Source organism: Urocitellus parryii, chromosome 4, assembly GCF_045843805.1.
Source record: "Urocitellus parryii isolate mUroPar1 chromosome 4, mUroPar1.hap1, whole genome shotgun sequence".
Lineage (NCBI taxonomy): Eukaryota > Metazoa > Chordata > Mammalia > Rodentia > Sciuridae > Urocitellus > Urocitellus parryii.
The window spans coordinates 10,434,088-10,459,779 of record NC_135534.1 but is presented as its reverse complement, the minus strand read 5'-3'; the positions used below and the strand labels follow the sequence as shown (position 1 = coordinate 10,459,779).

General features: G+C 38.4%; 1 pseudogene; it reads left to right on the top strand.

The window, feature by feature from the left end:
• Window positions 1-10,482: 10,482 nt before the first annotated feature.
• Window positions 10,483-25,692, top strand: part of LOC113177699 (organic anion transporter 7-like) — a 37,265-nt pseudogene continuing 22,055 nt past the window's right edge.

Sequence of the window (25,692 nt, the reverse complement as noted above, 5' to 3'; positions counted from 1 at the left end):
TATAAGTGGTGCAAGAGGGCATCATTTTTGTGTTCCAATTTTTAGAAGGGATGCTTCCAATTTTTCTCCATTTAAAATTATGTTGACCTTGTGTTTAGTATAGATAGATTTTATAATATTGAGGTATATTCCTACTATCTCTAGTTATTCTAGTATTTTGAACATGAAGCAGTGCTGTATTCTGTCAAATACCTTTGTGCATCCATTGAGGTGAACATATGATTCTTGTTTTTAAGTCTACTGATGTGATGAATTACACTTATTGATTTCCATATGTTGAACCAACCTTGCATCCATGGGATAAACCCTACTTGATTATGGTGCAATGTTGCATTCCTCATGACTAAAACACTCACGATCACTCCAGGTGAACTGGGCTGCATGAAATAATCATACAAGAGACAGAGTTGCCTTTTTCTTTGGGGTCCTGTGACGGCTCCTCTGACCTGAGGGTGTCACAGAAAGAGAGCAAATGAGCATGTGCTGACCCCTTTTATTGAGGAGATGCCATTCAAATGAGGCAAGGGGTCAGGTTTTAAGGGGTTGAGTCTAGCTTCATGATGACTGCTGTCAGCAGGTTGACTTAAATCTAGGAAGGCCACACCCAAAGGCAGAGCAAGAGAAGGAGACACACAAAGGGAGTTTCTATGGAACATTCTATTCTAAACAGGCCAAAGGGGTTGTATTACAAAGGAATAGGAGAGTGTAGCTCAACCCCATGGTGACATGCCTACATCTGAAGACATGCCCTCAACTTCCTGAACTGGGACATCACCCAAGTAACTAGTAGTGATTGGTCAGAGCCTCTTGTTTCAGGATGGAAGGAGCGGGTCATTAAGAGTGGCTCCTCACAGTGCACTATCTTTTTAATATTTTGTTGTATGTGATTTGCCAGAATTTTATTGAGAATTTTTGCATCTATGTTAATCAGGTATATTGGTCTGAAGTTTTATTTCTTTGATGTGTCTTTGTCTGGTTTTAATATTAGGGTGATACTGGCCTCATATAATTGGTTTGGAAGGGTTACTTCCTCTTTTATTTCAAGGAATACTTTGAGGAGTTTTGGTGTTAATTTTTCTTTGAAGGTCTGGTAGACCTCAGCTGAGAATCCATCTGGCCCTGGGCTTTTCTTGATTGGTAGGATTTTAATGACATTTTTCTATTTCATTACTTGTAATTGATCTCTTTAAATCATGTATGTCCTCTTGATTCAGTTTGGGTAAGTAGTATGTCTCTAGAAATTTGTCAATGTCTTCAAGTTTTGCTATTTTACTGGAGTATACATTTTTAAAATAGTTTCTAATTATCTTCTGTATTTCAGGAGTGTCTGTTATGATATTTCCTTTTTCATCACATATTTTAGTAATTTGAGTTTTCTCTCTTTTTATTTTTATTAGCATGGCTAGAGTTTTATAAATTTTATTTATTGTTTCAAAGAACAAAGTTTTTGTTTTATCATTTTTAAAAATTGTTTCTTTTGTTTCAATTTCATTGATTTTAGTTCTGATTTTTATTATTTCCCATCTTCTGCTAGTTTTGGTGTTGGTTTGTTCTTTTTCTAGAGCTTTGAGTTGTAATATTATGTCATTTGTTTGTTGACTTTTTCTTCTTTTAATAAATAAGCTCAATGAAATAAACTTTCTTCTTAGCACTGCCTTCATAGTGTCTCAGAGATTTTGATATGTTGTATTGGTATTCTCATTTATCTCTGTTTTTTAAAAATTTCACCCATGATTTCTTCTGTTATCCATTCATCATTCAATAGCATGTTATATACACTCCAGGAGTTAGAGTAGCTTGTGTTTTTATTCTATCACTGATTTTTAATTTTATTCCATAATGATCTGATAGTATGCAGGGTGTTATCTTTATTTTTTAAAATTTTCTAAGAGTTGCTTTATGGCATAAAATGTGGTCTATTTTAGAGAAAGATCCATGTGCTTCTGAGAAGAAAGTATTTTCACTCACTGATGGATGAAATATTCTATATATATTTGTTAAGTCTAAATTATTGATTGTATTATTTAGATCTAGAGTTTCTTTGTTTAGTTTTGCCTGGAAGGTCTATCCAGTATTGAGAGAGGTATGGTAAAGTCACCCAGTATTATTGTTTTGTGATTGAGTTGATTCTTGAAGTTGAGAAGTGTTGTTTAATCTACATAGATGCTCCGTTGTTTGGGGTATAAATACTTATGATTGTTATGTCTTATTGAAGTATATAGTTCCCTTAAGGAGTATGCAATGTCCTTTTTTATCCCTTTTGATGAACTTTGGCAGAAAGTCCAGTTTATCTCATATGAGGATAGAAACTCCTGATTGTTTTTGTGATCTGTGTGATTAATATGTTTTCCCCATCCTTTCACCTTCAGTCTGTGGATGTATTTGCCTATGAGGCAAGTCTCTTGGAGAGAGCATGTTGTTGGGTCTTGTTTTCTAATCCAATCTGCCAGTCTATGTCTTTTGATTGATGAATTTAGGCCATTAACATTCAAGGTTATTATTGAGATATAATTTGTGTTCCTGGCCATTTTGGTTTATTTCTGGTTTTTACATTGGCTTAGTTTCTCCTTTGTTTAACCATTTCTTTAGATTTGTTCCTCTATTTGCTGGTTATCACTTCATTCCCATGGAATATTTTGTGGAAAATATTCTATAGTGCAGGGTTGCTAGTTGTGAATTCTTTTAACTTTTGTTTATCATGGAAGGTTTTTATTTCATCTTCAAATCTGAAACTTAATTTTGCTGGATATAAAATTCTTAGTCGGCATCAATTCTTTCAGAGCCTGAAATATAGTATCTATATTTCTAGCTTTGAGGTTCTGGACTGAGAAATTAGTTGAGATCTGAATTGGTTTTTCCATATATGTAATTTGATTTTTTTCTTTCATGGCCATTAAGATTTATCTTTATTCTATGTATTAGTTATTCTCGCTTTAATGTGTCTTGGTGTATGTCTGCTGTAATTGGATTCTGTAAGCTTCTTGTATTTGAGTTCCATTTTATTCTTTAGATTTGGGAGATTTTCTGCTATATATCATTGAAAAATAGTGTATTCTTTTGGTTTGTGTCTCTGCTCCTTTACCTATACCAATAACTCTTAAATTTGGTCTTTTCATGTTATCCCATAATTCTTGGATGTTCTGTTTGAAAGGCCAAGGTTCGTCGTCGGAGATTAAAATGCACACACACAAACAGCAGTGACAAAGATGAAGCACTTTACTGCAAGCTGGTTCTAGCTTATATAGAAAGTGAGAGTCAGTTATCTTACTTAAACCAGGAAGCTCCCGGGGCCAATCATAGTAAAGGTCAGGTCATCACCTTACTGTGCACGCACATCCGCCCTGCATAAGATTCACGGGGGGCACGAACTGTCCACGTGTACGGAAGGTGGGAGGGCCAATTAGAAGGTTTTCAAAACAACTTGTTATCCGCCCACTGGCAACTTGCCTGCAACCATGTTGCATTAGGGGCTCCTTATCTGAAAGGCCCTGGGGAGTTCTAGCTGCCCACTGGCAATTTGCCCACCACCATGTTTGAAAGGCCTGGGGAGTTCTCAGGGAGACTCCCAACATTGTTCATAGTTTTTTACTTTCTTCTCTGCATGGTCAACTCTGTTTTCAAGATTTTATATTTTGTCTTCATTGCCTGAGGTTCTGTCTTCCAAGTTGTCTAGTCTGTTGGCGATGCTTTCTATTGAATTTATAATTTGGTTTATTGATTCTTCATTTTGAGGATTTCTGTTTATTTCCCCCACTATCTCTAACTCTTTATTGAAGTGATCTTTCATTTCCTGTGTCTTTTTCTTTGATTTCATTCCTTATGCTATTCTTTAATTCACAGATCAATTTAACTATGTATATTCTAAACTCCTTTTCTGACTTTTTTTTTATTGTGTTGTCAGTGGATTCTGTCATTGTAGCATCTTGGTTTGTTTGGGGTACTTTATTCCCTTGTTTATTCATGTTGTTTTTGTGTTTGTCCATCTAGCTATATGGACCTAGGACAGCACAAATTCTACCTCATAGACCTCTAGTGTCACGGAAGTTCCAGCACCTTGTCTTTAAGGGGGGAGACCAACTCAACAGCACCCAATGCAAACAACACACAGCTCCAAACCCACTAGATTCTATCAAGAATTCCACAGTTCTCACAACACACAGAAACAAGTTTAATTACTGTCCACACTATACACAGCAAATTTGCCAAAATGTTCGCAATCCCAAATGTTGAACAAAGAGATAACAGAAGTGGTACAGGACATGATGCTTATGAGGGAGCAGAAGAAAAGCAAGAAGCAAAAATCTGTAGTAAGAGTGGAAGAAGAATTGACAGAGACTGACCACTAAGGGAGAAAAGAGAGAGAATCCAGGAAAACGGACAAGCAAGAGGAAAAATATATACAACAAAAAATTAAAAATATAAGAATACACAACAAAACTGCAAAATACCATCCATACACCACAGTTCTCAACAAAGTGATGCATGAAATATACCAGGTCCCCAAATCAGTAGAAATGCTAGAGAAGAGAAAAAAATCAAATCAACACAAAACAACAACAAAAACAAAACTCAATGGAAAACTGAACAACTAAACAGTTGTTCAGAGTTCAAAATTTTCTCAGTCCTATCTCTGATTTATGGGATTGCCTGGCCCACACAGACCCAGTCCCTATACCAACAATCTGGGATCAGATACCCCAGGCTTGGCCAAGTTGCAGTTCCAAGATCTCAATGCTGTTCCAATTAGCAGAGAGATCCCAGGAGGTGCACTCACATAGAGGAGAGACACTGAAAAGAAGACGGAAGATGGAGTCATCAGCACTCCCAACAGGAAGACTCCAGGTGCAGCCAACCCTGCAGCCATTCCAACACTAGACCTCTAGGTCCTAGCTGATGTCCCCAAACAGAGGCAGCTGGCCTTGAGATGATAGAGGTGGCAAACTGGTCGCACCCTGACCCCCTAGACCTGGCAGGTATCCCAAGATGGAGGTGGTTGCATGTAACCAAACTTGCAGACACTCTGGCAGCAGACCTCTGGTTGGTGGCAGCAGTGGGTCAGCAGCAGCAGTGGCACCCAGAGAACAAGTTGGTGGCAGCAGCACCTGTGATAGTGGCACCCAGGGAGAAGAGCTCCAGGTGACAATAGCAGCAGCTGTGAGGGACAGTGGCATAGGTGGTAGCTGGGTGGTAAAAAGACCTTCAGGCACCAGGAAGCTGCATGAAGAAAAGACCAAGTGGGGGCAGTGTGATGAGATGGCAGTGGTATAGGTGGCAGCCTTAGATATTTATTTTTGTCACAAACATGCATTCACAGACAAGGATATGTGCACACACACTAATAATATTGAAGTATAATTATTTATGTACCTCTCTCTTACCCATTGAATTATAAGTTCCTTGAAAATTGTCTTGTACTTACCACATTTCTGCTATTAGAACAGAAAAGAGGCTCATGAATACTATCTGAATAAATGAGCAAGCCAGTTAAAATGTGAGGATACCACTGGATGTACCCTCTGTCCTCCATCACTGTCATACTCCCACCACTCTAAGCAATTTTCTTTCAGTGGTAATTGGTGATATGATTTTAAAAGTCAATTTATTTTCATTTTCTTATATTTATTAGTGTGTATTAACTAAACAGAATAATGGGTTTTATTGTGACACTTTTACACATGCTTATAACACACTGATCTCCCGGACTAGGGAGATCCAACTCCCTAGCAGGCCTTCTACTTACATGTCAGTTTTTTCTTTCTTGATTCCACATGAGAGAAACATGTGATGCTTGCTTTAGTCTGACTTATTTTGATTAACATAATGATTTTAATACCATCAATTTTCCTACAGATGACATAATTTTATTCTTCCTTATGGGTGAATAATACTCCATTTTATAACTATAATGCATTTTTGATGCATTCATCTATTGATGGGCATCTAGGCTGATTCCATGCCTTGGCTGTTTTGAGTAGTGCAGTAATAACACGGGTGTGCATGTATCTCCTTTGTATGCTGGCTTCATTTCCTGAAGATATACCCAGAAGCGTTATGGCTGAATCATACGGTAGTTCTGTTTTTAGTTTTTGAGGAACTTTCATAGTGGCTATACATTTTCCCCAACAGTGTGTAAGGGTTCCTTTTAGCAGCACCCTTACCAATATGTTCTTTTCTTTTTTATTTGTTCTTATTAGTTGTACATGAAAGTAGAATATTTTGATATATTATACATATATGGAGTATAGCGTCTCATTCTTCTGGTTGGACATGATGTAGAATTACATTGGTCCTGTAATCATATGTGCACACAGGAAAGTAATGTCCAGTTCATTCTACTATCTTTCCTATTCCCATTCCTCCTCCCCTTATTCATTACCCTCTGTACAATCCAAAATACTTCTATTCTTCCCTACTCCTTCCCTTATTGTGAGTTAGCATCTGCATATGTGAGAACATTTGGCATTTGTTTTTTTTTGGAACTGGCTTATTTCATTTAGCATGATAATCTCCAGCTTCATTCATTTACTAGCAAATGCCATGATTTCATTCTTCTTTATGGCTGGATAGTGTTCCTTTGTGTATATGTAGCACATTTTTTATTAATTCATCTGTTGAATAATGTTCATTATCTGTTTGGTTCTATAGTTATTGTGAGTTGTACTGTTATAAACATTGATGTGGCTGCATCACTGTAGTTTTGATAATAGTCATTCTGATTGTGGTGAGATGCAATCTCACTGCATTTTTGATGTGAATTTCTCTGATGCCTAAAGATACTGAGCATTTGTTTACATTTTTATTGATCATTTGTAAATCTTCTTTTGAGAAGTGTCTGTTCAGCTCACTTACCCATGTATTGACTAGGTTGTTTGTTCTTTTGCTGTTATATTTTATTTTATTTTTATTAGATCTTTATGATATACATAGTAGTTGAGTGGTGTTGTCTTTTTTGAGCTTTTATATATTCTGAATATTAATCCTCTGTTAGATGAATAGCTGGCAAAGATTTTCTCCCATCCTTTTGGATGTCTTCCCTATGTTGATTCATTTCCTTTGATGTGCAGAGGCTTTTAATTTGATGTAATCCCATTTGTCAATTCTTGCCATTATCTCCTGAGTTCTTTTCAGGAAATCACTGCTTATACCAATATCTTGAAGCATTGACCATATATTTTTCTCTAATAATTTCAAAGTGTCAGGTCTTATTTTAAGACCTTTGATCCATTTTGCATTGATTTCTGTACTGGAAAAAAAGACAGGAATATAGTTTTAAAATTTACAGGAAGAATTCCAGTTTCCCCAGAACCATTTGTTGAAGAGGATTCTTTCTCCAGCATGTTTTCAGTAACATTGATGTAAATTAGAAAATTATAGGTGCATGGGAGTATTTCTGGACCCTTGATTCTATTCTGTTGGTCTACATGACTATTATTGTACCAATACCATGTTGTTTTTGTTTTAATAGTTTTATAATAAATTTTGTGATACTTCCATCTTTATTCTTTATGCTCAGAATTGCTTTGGTAATTCAGTCTTCCATATGAATGTTAGGATTGTGTTTTTAGTTCTATGGAGAATGTTATTGGTAATTTGAAGGGCCTTGCATTGTCTCTGTTCATGGCTTTTGGCAGTATGAGCCATTTTAACATTAATTCTGCCAACCCATAAACATGAGAGGTCTTTACATCTTCCAGAGTTGCCTTCAATTCTTTCATTCAGTTTTCTGTAATTTTCTTGTAGACATCTTTTACCCTCTTGGTTAAGTTTACTACTGTGTATTGTTTTAAGCTACTGTGAATGGAATTGTTTTCCTGATTTCTTTTTCAGTGGGTTTGTTATTGGAGTATAGAAAAGCTATTTAAAAAATATGTTTATTTGTGTCCTGCTGCTTGGTTGAATTTTCTTAACAGGTCTAAGTCTTCTGGTGGAGTCTTCATGTTCTTCTAAGCATAGAAGCATATCATCTTCAAACAGGGACAAATTTGACATTGTACTTTTGTATTCATATCCCTTTTATTTCTTTTTCTTGTAAGATTGCTCTGGCTAAGTTCTCCAGTACTGTATTGAATATACATGGTGAGAGTGAATACCCTTGTCTCCTTCTGATTTTAGGGGAAATTCTTTCAGTTTTTTTCAGCATTTATTAAAATATTGGCTGCACATTTACCATATATAGCCATTAGTGATATATTACATTTATTGATTTGCCTATGTTGAACCAACTTTGTATCACTGGAATGAAGCCAACTTTTTTGTGGTGCATGATGTGTGATATTTGATGTGAACCCGAATTTTATTTGCAAGATTTTTTGAGGATTTTAACATGTATGTTCAGCAAGGATATTAGTTTGTAAAGTTATTTTTGATTGCTGTGTCTTTATCAGATTTTGACTTCACATAATGAATTTAGAATAGTTCCTCCCCTTTCTATTTTATGTAATATCTTGAGGAGCATTGGTACTACCTCTTTAAAAGTCTGGTAGAATTCATCTGAATGCATCTGGTTTGGAGCTTTTCTTTCTTGTTAGTTTTTTTGTTTGTTTTTAAATATTGACTCATTTCTTTATTTGTTATTAATCTCTTTAATCTTTTTGTATCCAAGGCAAAATATCCAAGACACAGTGTCATCTCCTCTCACTGCTTCTGATCAGGAAAAAAGAAATGAAAACACAATTTGTGCTGAGGCATCCTTTGGAACAAAATAATCCACCAGTTCAGGCCATGATGATCACAGACCTAGACCACCTTGAATCCACACATAGTAGTCTCCATCTCCATGATAGAGGTAGAACTGCTTATTTAAGTGGAGCATCTTCAGCTTCCCTCCACATTGCACACTGGACTTCCTACTGCATAAAGTTCTCAGTAGATCTGGGTCATGCTCACTTCACTGGGCTGAAACTGGCATTTGGGGTAGGAGCCCATTGACTAGTGAGAAGAAGATGCTGTGAGCTCTTCTGATACAAAATTTTAGGGACTTCTGATCAGCCAAGCAGTAAGTTCAGATGATGGGACCCTTTCTAAGAGGGCTCTCTGACGGGGCACCTTATGAATATGCTGGGAAATGAGAATCTCTTCCCCACTAGTGGCATGCTGCAGAAATCCCAGGACTCCTATCTGCTTCAATTGTTTGTTTGCAAGGCTCCAGATGCAAATAGACAATGATGCACTTGTGGAGATTGCCAGGATTCTCTCTATTCCACTGTGGGGTACTTCCCCTCTTCCTACCAAGAAGCAGAGCACTCAGTGTTGGGGTGCTCCATTTCCCTTACAGAAATATTTCTGGGGGTTTCCTGGTCACTGATTTTTTTTTACTGCTGCCTTCTAGTTATTTTTAAATAGTCTTCTACTGCAACATGAAGCCACAACTCCTGTTGTTTTAGCTCAATCTCATGGAGAAGCAGGTGAATGCTATGAGCCTCTAATACACCATCTTTCCTTCAAGAAGCTGCCCAGTTTCCAGTTATATTACTTGAGCTCAAGCAGAAAGTTACTAAAATGTAGGACCATACTTCATGTGTTAATCATCTTTTCATCACTTTGACCAGAATACCTGACAAGAACAGCATAGAGAGGAAAAAAATCTTATTTGGGGCTCACCACTTCAGAGATATAATACATGGTTGGCCAATTTGATTGCTCTGTCCCTGATATAGGGCATACCATTGTAGCAGAAAAACAAGGCAAAGAAAGATTCTTAGCTTCAGCAGCCAGGAAACAGAGAGAGGGAGAGAGGAGGGGGTTAGGGGGGTGTGCACTAGGAGCCAAGGAGAAGATGTTATCCCCAAGTGCATGTCCCAGTGATCTATGTGTTTCAGCCAAGGCCTATCTGCCTAAGTTACCTCCCAGTAGCCACTCATATTATAAATCCATCATATAAATTAACCCACTGATGAGGTTAGAGCACTCATAAACTAATCATAGCAGCTCTGAATATTCCTGCATTGCATAACATATGAACTTTTGTGGGGTATCTTGCATCTAAAACGTAACACTTCACTGAATTAATTTTACTTGGAATGATTTTCCTCTCACCATCTCTCCTAGAAAAATTAAACACTTCAATCAGTACTGCAAACTACCTATTCTGTAAAAAAATCATAAAACATGTAACAGCATTACTCTGTTTTTTTTTTCCTCAGAGAATTTGGAGATCAATGTTCAAAGTTGACTGCAGTTTATTTTCCGTGACAAGAATTTTCATAAAGTACAACATTAACAGATTTAATTGCAGAAAGCAGATCAATAAAAATATTTCTATCATTGATTTAAAGAAACCAGTCACCTAAATAACCTGATGATTAGGGGATATTAGTTCCATGGACTTGCCACAGAAGTGAAGAGGGGACCATTAAAGAGAAATTGAGGTAAGGATCAACACCTTTTTCTGTGTCACAGTGAAAGAGGATAGAACAATTTTTTCTTTGAACTTATCCAGATAAGTTCACTTTGCCTTTAGTTGGGGAGAGACATAGAGACACCATGGCCTTTCAGGATCTCCTGTATGAAGTTGGTGGTCTGGAGAGGTTCCAGATAATTCAGATGGCTTTTCTTCTTACCTACAATGCCATGGCACAGACTCATATTATATTGGAAAATTTCACTGCAGTCATCCTTGGTCATTGCTGCTGGGTCTACCTCCTTGACAATGATGCTATCTCCAACAGGGACACTGGGACCCTTAGCCAAGAAGCCCTCCTGAGGATCTCCATCCCACTAGATTCAAACCTGAGGCCAGAGAAATGTCATCACTTTATCCACCCACAATGGCAGCTTCTTCATCTGAATGGAACCTTCTCAAACATGAATGAAGTGACTGGGTATATGACCAGAGTTCGTTCCTCTCCACCACCGTGACTGAGGTAACAGGCTTAATTTTCCACTTGTGAGTGCTTGACATGTAGAAACAAAGAAAATAATGAACATGTTTTGAGATTTTAATTGCTGTGTGGATGCTGGTTCTTCTTTTTTTTCCCCAAGAAGCTATTGGTTCTTTATGCAATATGGGACACATACGTAGTGTAATGATAAATAATAAATAGGAATCCAGCTCTGTCCTCTGAAGGTGATTGCACATCTGCTATGTTTCTGCCTGTGGATAACGGAGGTGTCCATATTGCTCTGTTCAGAGCAAAAGAAACAAATTTCTTTTTTCCCTTATATTTTTGCAAAAACTGCCTAAATAGGAGCCGCTGCCTGTGCCTGCAAGGTAGGCAGACCTGCAACTGACTGGCAGAACAGGCCCAGCAGCTCGCTGGCATGGTAGACACATCACCCCAATTGGAGGAAGGGCCCAGCAGCTGCCCGCAAGGTAGGCAGACTGTGCATGCTGGAGAAGGGGACCAGCAACCCGCCGGCCTAGTTGAAAGATCACCCCAATTGGAGGAGGGGCACAGTTGCCACCTGCGCCTGCAAGGTAGGCAGACCTGCAACCTGGAGAACAGGCCCTGCGGCCCACCTGCGTGATAGACAGATCACCCCAATTGGAGGAGGAGCACAGCCGCCTCTCGTGCCTGCAAGGGAGACTTTGCAAATATACAAGAGCAATATAAATATATAGGGGGAAGATTCAATAGCACAACAGTTTCACCAAGCAGAAAGAAACGTGAGCAGTATGAAAAGACAAGGAAAGAAAGGACCAGAAGCAATGCAGTTCAACTCAACTTTAGAAGAGGTAATATCTGCAGCAGATGGGATGTCAGATAAAGAATTCAGGATATACATGCTTCAGATGATCTGGAGTCTCAAGGAAGACATTAGACAGCAAAATCAGACAATGAAAGATCACTTTGACAATGAATTACATAAACAAATCCAAGAAGCAAAAGATCAACTATACAGGGAGATAAGGTTATAAAAAAAAAAAAACAAAAAACAAAAAACAGAAATCCTAGAAATGCAGGAAGCAATAAACCAACTTAAAAACTCAAATGAGAATACTACCAGGAGAGCAGAACACTTAGAAGATAGAACATCAGACAATGAAGACAAAGTATTTCAACTTGAAAAGAACATAGACAGCTCAATGAGACTGTTAAGAAACCATGAGCAGAACATCCAAGAAATATGGGATAACATAAAGAGACCAAACTTAAGAGTCATTGGGATACAGGAAGGTATAGAGGTCCAAACAAAAGTAATGAGCAATCTGTTCAATGAAATAAAACTTCCCAGACTTGAAGCATGAGACAGAATCCCAAATCCTAGAAGCCTACAGGATGCCAAATGTGCAAAATCATAAGAGATTCACACCTAGACACATTATAATGAAGATGCCCAACATACAGAATAAGGAGAGAATTTTAAAAGCTACAAGAGAAAGGAAGTAGATTACATTTAGGGGTAAGCCAATCAGATAACAGCTGATCTTTCAACACAGACTCTGAAAGCTAGAAGATCCTGGAATAACATATTTCAAATGCTGAAAGAAAGTGGGTTCCAACCAAGAATTGTGTATCCAGTGAAATTAAGCTTCAGGATGGAAGATGAAATTAAAACCTTCCATGATAAACAAAAGTTAAAATAATTTGCAGCTAGAAAACCATCTCTTCAAAACATCCTCGGCAAAGCATTACAGGAAGAGAAAATGGAAAATAACAATGAAAACCAACAGTGTGTGGTATTACAGAAAAGGGAAAAAAATCAAAGAGGAAAAACAAACCATGTTAAGTAACATAAATAAACAAATATGGCTGGAAGAACAATCCATATCTCAATAATAACCCTAAATGTTAATGACTTAAACTCACCAATTAAGAGACACAGGCGAGTAGAATGGATAAAAAAAAAAAAGATCCAACAATATGCTGCCTATAGGATACAAATTTGATAGGAAAAAACATACATAGACTGAAGGTGAAAGGTTGGGAAAAATCATATCACTCATATGGACTTCGGAAACAATTAGGAGTGTCCATACTCATATCAAATAAAATAGATTTCAAGCCAAAGTTAATCAAAAGGAATAAAATGGGACACTACATACTGCTCAAGGGAACCATACACCAACAAGACATAACAATCATAAATATATATGCCCCAAACATGGTGCAGCTATGTTCATCAAACAAACTCTTCTCAAGTTCAAGAGTCTAATAGACCACAACACAATAATTATGGGAGACTTCAACACACCTCTCTCACCACTGGACAGATATTCCAAACAAAAGTTGAATAAAGAAACTATAGAACTCAGTAATACAATTAATAACCAAGACTTAATTGACATATATAAAATATACCACCCAACATCAAGCAGTTACACTTTTTTCTCAGCAGCACATGGATCCTTCAAAAATAGATCATATATTATGTTGCAGGGCAACTCTTAGACATTATAAAGGAGTAGAGATAATACCATGCATCTTATCTGATCATAATGGAATGAAACTGGAAATCAACGATAAAAGAAGGAAGGAAAAATCATGCATCACTTGGAGAATGAACAATAGGTTACTGAATCATCAATGGGTTATAGAAGACATCAAGGAGGAAATTGAAAAATTCTTAGAGATAAACGAAAACACCGACACAACATATTGGAATCTCTGGGACACAATGAAAGCAGTTCTAAGAGGAAAATTCATTGCTTGGAGTTCATTCCTTAAAAAAAGAAAAAAAATCAACAAATAAATGATCTCACATTTCATCTCAAAATCCTAGAAAAAGAAGAGCAAAACAACAGCAAAAGAAGTAGAAGGCAAGAAATAATTAAAATCAGAGCTGAAATTAATGAAATCGAAACAAAAGAAACAATTGAAAAAATTGACAAAACTAAAAGTTGGTTCTTTGAAAAAATAAATAAGATCAACAGACCCTTAGCCATGCTAACGAAGAAGAGAAACTCAAATTACTAGCATACGGGATGAAAAAGGCAATATCACAACAGACACTTCAGAAATACAGAAGATAATTAGAAATTATTTTGAATCCTTATACTCCAATAAAATAAAAGATAGTGAAGGCATCGATAAATTTCTTAAGTCATATGATCTGCCCAGATTGAGCCAGGAGGATATAGACAACCTAAACAGACCAATATCAATTGAGGAAACAGAAGAAGCCATCAAAAGACTACCAACTAAGAAAAGCCCAGGACTGGATGGGTATACAGCAGAATTTTACAAACCCTTTAAAGAAGAACTAATACCAATACTTTTCAAGTTATTTCAGGAAATAGAAAAAGAGGGAGAACTTCCAAATTCATTCTAGGAGGCCAACATCACCCTGATTCCTAAACCAGACAAAGACACTTCAAAGTAAGAAAACTACAGACCAATATCTCTAATGAACCTAGATGCAAAAATCCTCAATAAAATTCTGGCGAATTGGATACAAAAACATATCAAAAAAATTGTGCACCATGATCAAGTAGGATTCATCCCTGGTATGCAAGGTTGGTTCAATATACGGAAATCAATAAATGTTATCCACCACATCAATAGACTTAAAAATAAGAACCATATGATCATCTCGATAGATGCAGAAAAAGCGTTCAACAAAGTACAGCATCCCTTTATGTTCAAAACTCTAGAAAAACTAGGGATAACAGGAACATACCTCAACATTGTAAAAGCTATCTATGCTAAGCCTCAGGCTAGCATCATTATGAATGGAGAAAAATTGAAGGCATTCCCTCTAAAATCTGGAACAAGACAGGGATGCCCTCTCTCACCCCTTCTGTTCAACATAGTTCTCGAAACACTGGCCAGAGCAATTAGACAGTTGAAAGAAATTAAAGGCATAAAAATAGGAAAAGAAGAACTTAAATTATCACTATTTGTAGGTGACATGATTTTATACCTAGCAGACCCAAAAGTGTCTACAAAGAAACTATTAGAGCTAATAAATGAATTAAGCAAAGTGGCAGGATATAAAATCAACATGCATAAATCAAAGGCATTCCTGTATATCAGCGACAAATCCTCTGAAATGGAAATGAGGACAACCATTCCATTCAGAATATCCTCAAAAAATAAAGTACTTGGGAATCAACCTAACAAAAGAGGTGAAAGACTTATACAATGAAAACTACAGAACCTTAAAGAGAGAAATAGAAGATCTTAGAAGATGGAAAAATATACCCTGTTCATGGATAGGCAGAACTAACATCATCAAAATTGCAATATTACCAAAAGTTCTCTATATGTTTAATGCAATGCCAATCAAAATCCCAATGGCATTTGTTGTAGAAATAGATAAAGCAATCATGAAATTCATATGGAAAAATAAAAGACCCAGAATAGCAAAAACAACTCTAAGCAGGAAGTGTGAATCAGGCGGTATAGCGATACCAGACTTCAAACTATACTACAGAGCAATAGTAACAAAAACAGCATGGTACTGGTACCAAAACATGCGGGTGGACCAATGGTACAGAATAGAAGACATAGAAACCAATCGACAAAATTACAACTATCTTATATTTGATAAAGGGGCTAAAAGCATGCAATGGAGGAAGGATAGCATCTTCAACAAATGGTGTTGGGAAAACTGGAAATCCATATGCAACAAAATGAAACTGAATCCATTTCTCTCACCATGCAAAAAAGTTAACTCAAAATGGATCAAGGAGCTTGATGTCAAATCAGAGACCCTGTGTCTGATAGAAGAAAAAGTTGGCTATGATCTACGTATTGTGGGTTCGGGCTCCAAATTTCTCAATAGGACAACCATAGCACAAGAGTTAATAACTAGAATCAACAAATGGGACTTACTCAAACTAAAAAGTTTTTTCTCAGCAAGAGGAAACAATAAGAGAGGTAAATAGGCAGCCTACACCCTGGGAACAAATCTTTACTCCTCACACTTCAGATAGAGCCCTTATATCCAGAGTATACAAAGAACTCAAAAAATTAAACAATACGAAAACAAACAACCCAATCAACAAATTGGCCAAGGACCTGAACAGACACTTCTCAGAGGAGGACATACAATCAATCAACAAGTACATGAAAAAATTCTCACCATCTCTAGCAGTCAGAGAGATGCAAATCAAAACCACCCTAAGATACCATCTCACTCCAGCAAGATTGGCAGCCATTATGAAGTCAAACAACAACAAGTGCTGGCGAGGATGTGGAGAAAAGGGTGCACTTGTACATTGTTGGTGGGACTGCAAATTGGTGTGGCCAATTTGGAAAGCAGTATGAAGATTTCTTGGAAAGCTGGGAATGGAACCACCATTTGACCCAGCTATTGCCCTTCTCGGACTATTCCCTGAAGACCTTAAAAGAGCATACTACAGGGATACTGCCACATCGATGTTCATAGCAGCACAATTCACAATAGCTAGACTGTGGAACCAACCTAGATGCCCTTCAATAGACGAATGGATAAAAAATGTGGCATTTATACACAATGGAGTATTACTCTGCATTTAAAAATGACAAAATCATAGAATTTGGAGGGAAATGGATGGCATTAGAGCAGATTATGCTAAGTAAAGTTAGCCAATCCCTAAAAAACAAATGCCAAATGTCTTCTTTGATATAAGGAGAGTAACTAAGAACCGAGGAGGGAGGAAGAGCATGAGAAGAATGTTAACATTAAACAGGGACGAGAGGTGGGAGGGAAAGGGAGAGAGAAGGGAAATTGCATGGAAATTGAAGCAGACCCTCATGGTTATACCAAATTACATACAAGAGGAAGTGAGGGGAAAGGGAAAAAAACAAGGGGGAGAAATGAATTACAGTAGATGGGGTAGAGAGAGAAGATGGGAGGGGAGGGGAGGGGAGGGGGGAATGTAGAGGATGGGAAAGGCAGCAGAATACAACAGACACTAGTATGGCAATATGTAAATCAGTGGATGTGTAACCGATGTGATTCTGCAATCTGTATACTGGGTAAAAATGGGAGTTCATAACCCACTTGAATTAAAGTGTGAAATATGATATGTCAAGAACTATGTAATGTTTTGAACAACCAACAATAAAAATTAAAAAAAATAAATAAACAGGAATCCAATATCATGGCACTTTTATTCTTGTGATGATTACAGTTTAAGTAAATCATGTGTCTTGTTAAAAATGTCATGTTATTCAGTAGTTCCCTGCCATGATTGCCAATTAGAGGCATCTGGTAGGTTGATCAAAACCTACATACCAAGAATGAAATCCTAGAGTAATCATGTGGGAAGGTGTGCAGTTGTATTCAAGATTAAGTAAATTCTTCAGTAAATTAATGATCACTTTTCACACATGCTGAAAAGTTCTCAAATTTGCCACCATCATTCAAGGACTTGACTGAAGTCCCTTGTAATCCACAGGTGTAAGGTAGTCTTCCTAGATAAACATTTGTTTTATCCGAGGATTGTATGGTAGAATTCAAATGTTTTTGAAAAGGGAAGTTGTAGAAGAAGATAGGGGCCTATTATCATGAAAACTGAAGGTCTGTCATGCTGGTTTCTTTGTCTTCCATTGGGACCTGGTATATGAATCTCAGTCACTGAATTCAGTGTCTAAATTCTTCTTCATGGGTGGAATGTTAATTGGAAACATTGTATGTGGCTATTTGTCAGACAAGTGAGTGTCTGTAGTTCACAGCTCTCTCCTACCAGTGGCTACTCTTATTAGCTTATGAATTATTCATCCATTATAAAACACTTATTGCAAACTACACTGTCCTGGGAATATCTTTGTTCTTAGGGATCTACAAACACAAATGCAAAATTTAATTCAGTGTGGTGAGACCTAATTTTAAAAGTTTGAGTCTTGTGTGCAGGACAGCACCATAAGATGTGGAAGTGTTTTTCCAAAGGGTATGGAAAGAAGATGCAACATCATGGGGTTTGAATGTCACAAAGAGTGACAAAGTGTTTCTCTGGGGACACAGATGAAGATGTGTCACCACATCAGATCCAGCCTGCTAGAATATGCCGCTATGGAAAAGAAAGAACGCTGTCAGTATTGCCCAAGGGCATTGTGCTCAGTCCCTCCTGGGTACTGCACCAAATCCTTTTGGTGCCAAGAGAATGCTCATTGTGCTTGTGTGGACAATGCAGTATGGCTTGACTGTCCCATTCCTCCTGTAGAGTCCACAGTGACATGTCATTTGTGGTGTGTGGGAGTGTCGCGACCCCTTGCCCGCAAGGAAGACGCAACTCAGGAATCTTCTTTCAGCAGTTTATTTAGGTCCTTGATACTTTTTCTTCTCTCCCCTGGATGCCCCTCCCAGCCTTAATAAAGCACCTCAAGCCCCAATGCGAAGCTGCCACGTGGACTTTTCTCACAGGGTGCCAAGTCACAGCGTGCCAACTCATTCTGATAAGGAGTTGTTTGTCACAGACTACAGGGGAAACCAGCGCCATCTTGTAATGGCGGCCACAGTTCACAGAAACGGCTCACCACAGTTCCCCCTTTTTTGTTTTTATATGACAATACAGGCGAGAGTAGAGGTCCTATCCCACTGTGCAGAAGTGGCTGCATAGTATGGCTCAGCCCTAAGGAGGCGCCTTCCCCAGATCCGAGGCCATATCAGCCGACGCCTTTTTTCGTGGGGCGGGGCGTGGATAAGGTGGGGTAAGGAAGGACGTCAAACCCGCATGCAATAGGACATGCTCTCCTTGAGGTCCACTCCAAGGATCACTCAAGTGCAGTGCCTTGCCTCGCATCCTGTACCGTGACGATGGTGGACGGAGGGGGATAGCTGAGGCTGAACTGTGGCTGTGTACAATGACAAACAAGTTGACAGCACCCTGAAAGAAAGGCACGGACTTTAAAGCGATAGAGAAGCACTAGTGTGGAAACCCATCTGCGTGCAATGGCAGCAAGACCGGCAGAGTGCAAGGGCTTTCCAACACTAAGAGAATAGCGAGGAAAGACATGTCGATCCCAGTGCAATGTTATAATAACTTGGGGTGCAACGACCATGTCAAAGGTTTACTGTTTAAGATGCGAAAGCCAGACCTGTGGCGAGTTGCCGTTTTCTAAAGCAGCAAGAGCTTGTATGATCATAGCCTTATCGTGAGCACTGCGGGCCTTGAGGCGACAGAGAAACCACAAGCAGAGAAACATACCAAAGCAACACATTGCATCAAAAATGCCTATTCCCACCCACTCCTTAAAAAAGGAAAAGGCAGATGACAACCAATTGGTAAATTGACCCAAGGTCACTGGATTGACATGGGTGTTATTCAAAACAGCAATCTGAGTTAGTTGAGACTGGATCAAGTTTTCTGCTTCCATGGACCAGGTTCCGGATAGATATTCGCCGATGATGCATGAGGCATTTCTGGAATCATAAAATCTGACAGAGGTTATACATAAATGTGCTCGTTGATCAATACAACCCAAATGTACTAGGTCAGACAATTCCTCAACTTGAGCTTGAGGTAACTCTATCCTTTGATTAGCAGCCAAAATCCCAGATAAAATGTGTTGATTAATTCTACTTTGAGATTTAGAAATTACTTGATTGTATTTTTACTTAAAAGCAAATTTATACTAAACACATTTATCTCAAATATCTGTAACTGAAAAAACAGAGTATCTGATAAATGTAAATATAAAACTTAAATTATAGGTTTTCTGTTGAAGAAAAACAATTAGGCAAATATATATTAACTAATCAATTAGGCATGTGCTAATTAATTTATAGATTAACAAATATAGGTTATCTAAATATCTAAAATATATATATAAAGAATAAGAACATAACTTATAATTGTATTAACTTTATGTAACCACGTGGTCTTAAAATATTTGGATCCATTTAAATTTATTTTTAACTAGGAGTGCACTCTTTAATGTGACGTCACTTGATGTAACTGAAATAAGATCCTTGAGTATACATTTTTATTTTTATAGTTAGCAATGAAAATAAGGATTTTTTGGTCATCACAGGAACTTTGCCGGCTTGTTCCTGTGGCGAGCAAATGCATCCTCATAACCTTCAAAATTAAAAGTAAAATATAAAGAAGCATATTTGATATCTCTCATCAATAGAACATTATTTAGTAACACAACTATAAAGAAAAAGTCAGGTTATTTAACTTAGAACTAGCTTAAATTTAGGACTGTAACATAGAAACCTGTGGAATTAAATTTTGTCTGAAAAAGATATCTTTCATTAGCATTTACAGGTAGGCATTTTGTTGTAAAAAAAATACAGGCTCTGAGCAGCTCCGGTAGAAACCTGAAACACAGCAGTACAGGTTAGTGGCTGGAAAGCGGGACTAGAAGTCCTGTCTGAGTGACTGTGGAAGAACCAATCAGAAGCCCGCAAAAGTGTGGGAGGTGGGACCAGGAAGCAGCTATGCCGGCCAGGCACCCCATGGTTACCATGGTGATGCAAACAACATGGAGTCCGTTGCCCATTTTCGGGGCAAAAGTTCCCCAAGTTTTCCTAGCCAATTGCATTTTGTTTGTTTTTGTCTGCATTTTCCCCCGCCTGGCCAAGATCTTACTGCGGTAGCAGCTTGTTCTGTCTCTGCGACCTGCGGTTGCAGTTGTACATCCTGTACTTCCTGGCATTCCCCTAGGGAGTCTACAGATAGAAAGGGGTTGGTCCCTGGGAGGTGACGAAGTCGCCCACTCCCCGGGGTACCATTCCGTCCCTGGATTGCCCCATACACCTAGGCTTCCGGGGCCCGGGCCGGGCCCCTGTTTCCGTTTTGAGGGCAGCGGCCAGAACCTGTCCTGTAATATGAGCTCCATCAATATCCTTACAAGCTCGAATCATGTCATCAACACTCTTTGCTCTGGTAGATTTAATGGCATTTTGGCAATAGGAATTTGCATATTTAAGAGCCAATTGCTTAATGACCGGCATGGCTTGTTCCAAGTTAGGGAATATTTTTTCTTGCTACCTGTATCAATCAGGCAATGAAGTCAGAATAAGGCTCAGAGGGTCCTTGAGCAATTTTTGAAATTTTTGTTTTAGCATTTGAAATAGGTAGAGCCTTCCGAGCCTGAATGGCTGCTGTAGCTATCTGAGCATAGACCCCAGGATCGTAATCAATTTGCTGACTTATGATAGCATATAGTCCCAAGCCAGTTAACATTTCAAGGTTATGCCATGGGAAGCCGGTGTCCTGATTGACTCGGGCTAGTTCGCGACACCTCTCTTGATTTTCACTTTTCCACAACAAAAAATCCCCTCCGGACAACACAGCCATGCAAAGCTGTTGCCAGTCACTAGGTGTCGGCTGATTGGCAGGGGTCTGTAATTAGTAACTGCCTCCTTTAGTTGTTTAATATCCTTAAAGGCTAAAGGAACATGTATTCTGGCCGGCTGTCCATCGGCATCCAAGTTTTCAATTACTGGGAAGTTTGGGCCGTCTTAGGCTGCCACTGAACACCCCCCAGCCTTCTGGGGTTGTCCTTGTCCCAATCGGGGTTACAAGGAGGGAGCATGACTGCATCGGGGCCGTAGGTGCTTTAAATCTTGACTTTTTTAATCGACCCTCCAGTTCCTCTATCTCCCTTTCCAGTTTTTCCTCCTGCCAGCTGTTACCCTGGAGCCCAGTTAGTAACTCCCTTATCTTAGAAATGTAGTCAGCACTGTGAAGCCCAGCTGAAGGCCAGAGGCCTTGTTTACATATTTTTGTGAAAAACTAGTAAGGGAGTGTCCAGCGCCTGGAGTGCTGATTTTTTCAGACAGTAGCCAAATAAAACAGGGCAACATGAAAATAGGAAGTTTATCTACATTAAACCTTTTTGTAGAGATTTTTTTTGCTGAAAGTCCTAAAATAAGCCATGGTGAATATTCTGGAGAAGGTCAATTAAGACTTTTCTGTGGGCCTGATAGGGAGGGGGAAGATGAGAAGACGGGGTTGAGAGCGGCTAGGGTGGATCTAATTCCTCAGAACTGTCCGAGCTACTTGTGTCCTTGGGAGTTTTTAACTCAGTCAAGTCCGGATAGAGCCTTCTCCTCTGTTTAACATTCCGTACATTCCCATCCTTCTGAGATATCTCACTTCTTGCCGGAGACAGCCGCCTCCTCCCCTGTTTCATGCTCCGCACACTCCCATCCTCCTGAGATACCTCACTTTCTGCCGTCTCTGACTTCTCCTCATGTAATTGCTCTAAAACTTCCTGTCCTTTAGTAAGTGCTTCCTGACATCTGTCATCTGTGAGGCAACTACGGACCATCTTCCAAAGGGGGATCACCCCACCCTCTAATATGCCCTGCTCAGAAGCAAAGTCAAGGTCTTTGCCTAATTTATCCCAGCTAGGTATAGTAAGGCTGCCCGAGAATGCAAACCACGGTGCAGCAATATCTATCTTCTGTAAAAATCTCTCTAAAGTACTACGTTTCACTTCCAGGCCCTTGGAACGTAACAGGTCATCTAGGGCCAGGAGGAGCGGACTTGAAGACGCGGCACCCATGACACAACAACAAAAGACGCACAAAAAACAACAAGAGATACCACAAAAAACAAAAACGAGATGACACAACAAAAGAAACACAGAAAACAAAAGTGAAAGTACACAGTGCAGCTGCAATAAATATGAGGCTCTCTCTTTCTTTGTAGAGGAGCTGACCCCGCTTTGGACGCGGATCCCACTTACTGGGACTATCCCTGCTTTCATTGCAGATCCCACTTACCTGGGACTAACCGGTGCACCACCCCTGACTGACTGAAAGTTCTGGTTCCCGGGTCTCGGCACCACTTGTCGCGACCCCTTGCCCGCAAGGAAGACGCAACTCAGGAATCTTCTTTCAGCAGTTTATTTAGGTCCTTGATACTTTTTCTTCTCTCCCCTGGATGCCCCTCCCAGCCTTAATAAAGCACCTCAAGCCCCAATGCGAAGCTGCCACGTGGACTTTTCTCACAGGGTGCCAAGTCACAGCGTGCCAACTCATTCTGATAAGGAGTTGTTTGTCACAGACTACAGGGGAAACCAGCGCCATCTTGTAATGGCGGCCACAGTTCACAGAAACGGCTCACCACATGGGAGGTCTTGCCTGTCACCTTCAATTTTGCTTTTGCCAGAACAACTTTTTAAGGGTGACTTTCAACCATGTAGGGTAATTAATTTCATGACAATTAGTGTTGCAATTTGTGGTACAACAATTTTGATCCTGTACCTTTACATGTGTGCTTTAAATGATAGACAATGATTGCCCTCATACTTTATTGCCAATTAACTTAGTTTTTGAGGATATGAAGTAGTCTCTTTTAACTTTAATTGCCTTGTACTAATAACTACTATGAAGAATTTCTTTTTTAAAGTAATTATAAGTAGTTATTAAATATGAAGACTATACTTGGCATTTCAATAGTTCCTCTTTCATGTATCTAATTAGATCTTTATCATATGCTGAGGTTATAGACATCTTTTATTTTTAATCCAATGAATGAAATTTGACTTAGGTCCATTTCTAAGTATGTACAATAAATAAGGTTGCAATATTCAAAATAAAATGTTTTCAACAGTGGCACCTTATTGAGTATAATAAGCAAGTACTTCTGTGACTAGATTCATTTCTTATGAACCTCAAGCATCCTTTGTCTATATTTTGCCTAATTTTTTATTCCTTGCTTATGTTAATAAATACTATTAAAATAGAACTTCAATTTATTTGTGTACTGATTTTATGAACTGCTATGCTGATAAATTCATAAATGAAGAACAATTTTATAAAAAAAGAACAAGTTCATGAATAAAGAATACTAGGAATTATCATTTGAGGAGCTAAAAAATAAAATAAATAAAAGTAGATTGAAAACAATCATTCTGTGCAAAGAACTTTCAGAGTACCACACATTTTACCCACATATGCACTATGGGAGTATTAGAAGGAGAACAGGGAGAGTAATGGGCTGAGAAATTATTTGAAAAAGTTTTGCAATATACAAATATTAGTAGTTCTAGAAGATTTGTTTTAGATACCTAATTTTTTTTATATCACAACCATATCATCTGCAAGTAAGGATAGTTTAACTTCTTGTTTTTGCTTCTTCTGCCTTTGACTGTTTTCTCCACAGTACTAGGATCTACCTTTCAATGCTAAATGAAACATGTGAGAACTGACATCCTGATTTTCTTGATGATTTTCAGTGAATGTACTGTGCTTTTCAGTCCTGTGTATGCCATTAACTATATAGAGTTCTGATAGATTCCCTTAATAAGTTTCAGGAAGTTCCCTTTCATTTCTAGTTTTCTGAGTGCTTTGCTTATGAAAGATTTTGAATTTGATATCTGATCTCTGGAGAATAATGTGTCTTAATTGATTCTGAAGGTCTAGCAAAATACCTGATACTGGGTAATTTATAAATAGTAGAATTGTGTTTCTCACAGATCTAGAGACTGGAAAGTCCAAGGTCAAGGCATCAGCTTATTGGATAACTGGTAGGGTCTTGCTGTCTGCTGTCTTCACACAACAGAGGAAGACTAAAATGTATTCTTATATTGTGGAAGAGTCAATATCTCATTCAAATGGAAAAAAATATATAAGAATATTCTCTAAGGAAGCTGAGACATCAGAAATATTAGAAAATTAGTCACATAAATAAATATTTTACATGTGCTCAAAAATAGAAGAGATCATGAAAATAGAGATGAAGAAAGTTAGTAAAAAATGTATGGTAAGTGAGACTATCAATAATAAGATAGGAATTGTAAAGCAGGAACCAAACAGAAATCTGCAAGAGAAAAGTATAATAGCTGAATAAAAATGAACCCATGAACTTAAATGAGAATCAGTAGGAATCATCAAGTCTGATGAGCCAAAAAATAAAATTAAATAATAATTAAAAAAACTAGATTGAAGGAAGATGCTAGCATGCAAAGGATGTATGGAGCACCACGCAGTGCACCCACATATGCACTATGGGAGTCTCAGAAGAAGAAAAGAAAGAGTAGTGGGCTGAGACATTATTTGAAGAAATCTCACAATATACAAATCCAATTGTCCCAATAAAATCTAAGCAGGTAAACTCAAAGGCTGTCACTATGATATATTACAATAAAAATGTTAAATTCAAAGAGTGACTTAGAATGAAGCAAGAAAGAAGAGCATTCTCACATACAATGGCTCCTCAATAGAATATTAGATGACTTTTTTTCCTCAGAAAACATGGAAGCATCCTAGCCTCCTCTTCTCAATAAGAGTCATTCTACTGTGTTAGCTATGCATCTGTAAATTCATGTTTTACAAAATGAGACAGTTGGGTTTGTGTATCTAAATTTACATATAATTCAAATGTGCTGTCTCTTTCTCTCCTTTTGTGTACTTAGCATTATGTTTCTGAGATACACACACATTCCTATTAGTACTTGCTGAGGGACATTGCCAAGTAGGAATGACGCATCGAAATTTCCTTGCCAGCATACCCCATGCTGCTTAGAGGGCATTCGATGGGACATTGCATGTATGCTTTAGTAAGGTGACCTTGCTCAAAGACCAGGGCAGATCCGGGTTTAGAGCTGATCAGGTTTGAGGAAGTTTCCCGCTCCTTGAGTTTAAGGCATTCCCGGTTTAAGACAATAGGGGTTTTAGGGAAGTTGGAGATTGAAGATTATTGCTGCTGGGATTAGGGTGTTCCTGCTGCTTGTTCCCGTTGAGTTCTCGTGAGATTCAAATGGGATTTGGAAAAAGCCTCGTGGAGTAGGTAAATTGGGCAGAGACATTTTAGATTGCCCCTGAACCTGTGTGGAGGCGGTGTGAGTTCGGGAATAAAGGATTGCTGTTTGAATCTACAAGGTGTGTGGTGGGTCGTGATTCTGTGCCAAGCTGAGACCTTGG